Source organism: Oreochromis niloticus, linkage group LG9, assembly GCF_001858045.2.
Source record: "Oreochromis niloticus isolate F11D_XX linkage group LG9, O_niloticus_UMD_NMBU, whole genome shotgun sequence".
Lineage (NCBI taxonomy): Eukaryota > Metazoa > Chordata > Actinopteri > Cichliformes > Cichlidae > Oreochromis > Oreochromis niloticus.
In genome coordinates this window covers 29,533,527-29,538,101 of record NC_031974.2, presented here as the reverse complement: position 1 = coordinate 29,538,101, position 4,575 = coordinate 29,533,527, and the positions used below count along the sequence as shown (strand labels likewise).

At 44.3% G+C, this 4,575-nt stretch overlaps 1 long non-coding RNA gene across 1 annotated transcript; it reads left to right on the top strand.

The window, feature by feature from the left end:
* Positions 1-366: 366 nt before the first annotated feature.
* On the top strand, positions 367-4,360 carry LOC109203476 (uncharacterized). Its single transcript, XR_002063249.2, has 3 exons — positions 367-483; positions 581-3,871; positions 3,956-4,360. It is a non-coding gene; the product is annotated as an uncharacterized LOC109203476 (long non-coding RNA).
* The last annotated feature ends 215 nt before the right edge of the window (positions 4,361-4,575 follow it).

Sequence of the window (4,575 nt, the reverse complement as noted above, 5' to 3'; positions counted from 1 at the left end):
CTGTTCTCCACAAAAATTTAGCCCCAAAAACTCTGGATCAAGAGGCACACTGTGGTTCAAAGAATGCCCCAAAAGTCATTGTTGCCAGAGATGGAGGGTTTGTACAAATTTAGCAGTCAGGAATCTTAGGAAAATCAGTTTGTGCTTGGAAGCTGAAGTGTGCTGAGAAACATTTAGCATATTTTAGGCAGCCAAAACAGATGATTTTTCTTATCACATTTCAATATGCTCATGCATAAATGCGAAACAAGGCGGCATTATGTAACACAATCTAAATTTTAAATGATAAAAATTCGATTCGAAGGAGATATTTACTTTTGGTTCCATTTTTCTCAAACTTGAAGTCGGAGCAGGGCGTGCCTTCCTCTGCTGTGTTTAGGTAGCAGACGTAAGGGTAAAGAGACACGAGCCAGAAGCCTCCACACGCCAACAGCAGGTTTTAATTTTTCGATCGGCGAGCCAGGTTAACTTATGCAGACACCAGTATGTGCATTTGGCTGCGTTTATTTTCTTTTGATTAAATAGGCATTTGGGGCATGTGCAGTTGGGTTTGAGACTCTGTAATGCCTTTATTCTCCAGGAACTTGCCGGGGGATGGAAAGCGGTGGAAGGCGAGGTGAGAGAGGAGTCAGGGAGGGAAAGCAGGAGCGCAGGGACAAGTGGCGGTGAACTGCTTCTTTTTGTCACTCCTTCTCCTTTATTTGCTGTGACATCTTCACCCTCTGCTTCCATCATCTACTTCATTCCCATGTCAGGGCTCTGGCACGAAATTCCACACATGCCTTTAATTTGGAATGAGGCAGCTCAGGAGTGAAGTTATCTTACCGCTGTGGAATTTTCCACTCTTGCCTCTGACATGAGCCCAGAAGCAATTAAGCAAAAGGAGGAGTGGGGTTTATTATCGGATTGGAGAAGGGGGCGATGGCTGCCCGCGAGAGAAATCGAAGGTAACACTTGCTTCTGTTTGCTCGGGCCTGTGTTTACCGGGCAGTGCCAGCGAGAGAGGCAAGATGGAGAGATAACGATTAGGGGGTGGGAGGTGACAGGGGGATAAACGCTGCTGTCCTCGGCACTAAAAGTCCACGTGCTCTGAGAATGAATTGAGAGAAGATGGGAGGAAGAATATTTATCTTGGCCCCGTTGACCCCAGCTCGTTATCTCACTTTCTCAACTCGCTCATTCAGAAAATGTTACCCTTCGCATGATGGACTGAATCTGAACTGAGTCATGGCTTTTAATAGGCTTCCCAACCCTCCCCGACAGAGTAGTGACCGCCGTTACATAAAAGACGGAAAAGACAACATTTTTGAAACGGCTCCTCTTCCGTCTCACTTGGCCTCCTCAGGGGGAATTTGCGGGGTCTGAGTAACCCAATCAGGGCCCGTGTGATGGATCTTACAGATATGTTAGATCCGTGGCTCGGCGATTGACCGCCTGGCCTGTTTTTGTACTCACATCCTCAGTTTGGTGTCTGCTCCTTTTGTCTAACTGGCAAAGGAAAAGCTGGGTTATAAAAAGAACACTGACGAAAGGCCTTTGAAGTTTTCCGCGAGAAATTGTGGAGAGGAGTGGGGGAAACAGTTGGGTCTCTTCTACTTGAAATAGTAATTATGCTAACGCTTTGATACTTTGAAAACTGGGAGCACGCATTCAAGTCTCCTATTCTCAGTGCTGCAATAGAGAGGAGAGGAAGAAAAGTCCCCATTCTCCTGAATAATAACCACACTGATGTTCAGAAAAGGCTTTATTCCAAAGTGACTTCAGAGCTTCTTTTTCTCTCGCACACAAAATCTGAAAACCTCCTTTTCAAGCACTAATTGATATTGAATGTAATAACCAGCTTCTTCTTCTTGTCTCTCTCAGTCAACAGCACAAAGACAGCTGCATGGCTAAAAAGAGCATTCACTCTGTGCAAATCAGTATCATATGAAATAGAGGCTACGCTGAGGCCTGGGTCTAGTTTCCATTTGTCCAGGTTATAATCTTGGAAAAGCTCTAAAATATTTCAGATCTATTAAAAAACACTTTTCTGGCTTTTACATATATATTACAAACAGGAATGGGATCTTCAGGGTCGAGCAACACTTTGGAAGTCAGTCATATTTTTCTGTCATCTGTTTCAGGGAAAATGCATGACTGCGCTACAATGAGCTATTAGCAGAACTGAAATGAGTGCAACTCTGAGCCCTTTGCACCAGTTTCAGTTACATGAAACCCACCCATAAAGTCTAGCCAACTCCTGCTCTCCACCCTGTGCTTCAAATGAAAACAAAGGGTGTGCGCTGGAGTACGAGGAAAACAGAGGAAGAACTGGCCATCTCTTTTCTGTCTGTTGAGGATATCTACAAAAAGAAAAGAAAAAACTGTGAGATAGGTAGTGAGAAAGGAAATGGGAAAACAGTTACAGACTCGATGAGTCAAGAAATAGACTTCTGATAGATTGTTTGCAGGAAAGAGAGGTGAGCAGCGGTGCAGCGGGTTGTCTGGGTCAGCTAGCAGCTCATTGAGAGTCTGTGTCCTCTCCCTGAACTCAGAAACATGGAGGTGACACTGCCATCTCCCTCTTCAACAGTCAATATCAATAACCGCTTTAGACGTCACTGGAGGAGAAGCGGATGGGGGATGTTTGTGTGATGGGTAGTGGGTGTGAAACCTGCTCTTTTTCTGTTCTTGATGAGGAGGAAGTTTAATTGTGTACTTAAATTTTATAGGTAGAACAAGAACATCCAAACAATGCTAATAAGTTATTTGCACTGAACTGCACCCGTTCGGTATATTATCCCCGTCAGTTTCAGTTAGTTTAATTTAGCACCAAATCTAAACAACTGTCAGTTCAAGGCACCTGAGGCAACAGTTATAGCAGGGTTTTCAAACTGCAGTAAATTGCACTTGGAAGACAATATTACAGAGAAAACCCCCAACAATCAGGAGCAACCATTTGGTGACAGTAGGAAGGGAAAAAATCCCTTTTAACAGGAAGAAACCTACAGAACCAGGCTCAGGGAAGGTGGTGAACCAGTTGCTGGTGAAGGGACAAAGACAGGATAAAAGACACATTGTGGAAAAGAAGAAGCCCTCATTGCATCTTTGGAAGCCCCCAGGAGGCCTATTGGAGCATAACTAAGGAACGGTTCTAACTATAAGTTTTATCAAACAGGAAAGTTTGATAAAACTTATGACTGTGTCTTCTCTCTCAAAACCAAACTGTGTGAGCTGGTTCCACATAAGGGGGCCTAAAAGCTGAAGGTTCTGGCTCTCATTCTAGCAAAGCTAATGTGGGAGAAATCGGTTCTCTCTTTCTAGTCCCTAACAGTACTCTCACTGTGGCATTCTGGACTAATTGAAGTCTTTTAAAGGAACTTTTGGAACAACTTGGGAATAATGAATTATAATAGTTCGAAAGAGACACAGTGATCAAAGAAGTGGATGGCCCAATTTACATTTTAAGAGAACCCAATTGAGTTTACTCATCATACTATAATGATCGTGGCATATGTAAGTATATTTCTGTGTTCCCTATCACTCACGCTATAGGCAGGGGTTTGCTAGTAAATAAAATGCAAAGTCAGTGGTGTTGGTTTCAACATCTACATACTTGTTAGAATAAAGTTACAGAAAATACTGCTGTAAGTGTCCCTGTGCCTACCCGGTCGGCTCAGTATGGCTACATATGTTTTTCATTTTGTTCCTGCACTCTCCCTTCCCCTCTTTCCCTCCTCCCTCTGCCTGGGCGGAGCTCACCTGTGGGCTCCTGCCCTTGGCCCACGCACCTGGTCACGATCACGCACCTGTGGCTCATTACGAGAGTGTTCCAGCTCCTTTATAAGATGGCAGCTCTGTGTTTCTCGTCGCTGGACTGTTGCCGACCCGCGTCAGTGTAACCCCAGCTCAGCTTATCCTAGAGAGTGTTTCTCAGTGATCTGCCTTAGTAATCCCTTCATGTCTCTGTGTACAGATTCCCTGGACCTACCCCTGTGTTTCCTGAGTGATTGAGTGTGCGAGGAGTGGAGTACATCATCGTGTTTTCTGTGGAGTGTGAAGAGGGGCGTGAAGAGTGGACGGAGTGCGTGTGGACTTTCAGCGTCTTTCCCCTTTGTGTGTGTGCCTGGCTTTCCCCCTCACCTTTGTAAACAGATCACCTGGTGTGCTGTAATAAAGACTCTTGTGTTTCCCAAACTCAGAGCCTACGCGTGAGTCCGTTCTGTCCCGTTGTGACAGTAAGAGTCATTTCCAATTGATTACAGGGTTGAGCTAGTTCCAAAGTGGGACCATCAGTTAATACAGATGACTGAAGACTATGTAGGTATACATTAGTGTAAGATTAGTTTAACATTAGTTTAAGACTACATTAAAAGCAAGTCAAGCAAGTCAAGCTATAGCAACTATGGCCTACTTTTAGACAGAAATAGCTTTATTGGATGGGAAGGGGGCGGAGCGGGGCAGCAGGGCATCTTGCTGACGTACATTTTTTAAGTCTTTATAAAGCTTCATCTTGAGCATAAGCTTTTAATGTGATCTGCTCCCAGCATTAAAAATGCATGTTATGTAGGATTGTCATTTAGTGGCTGCAGTGTG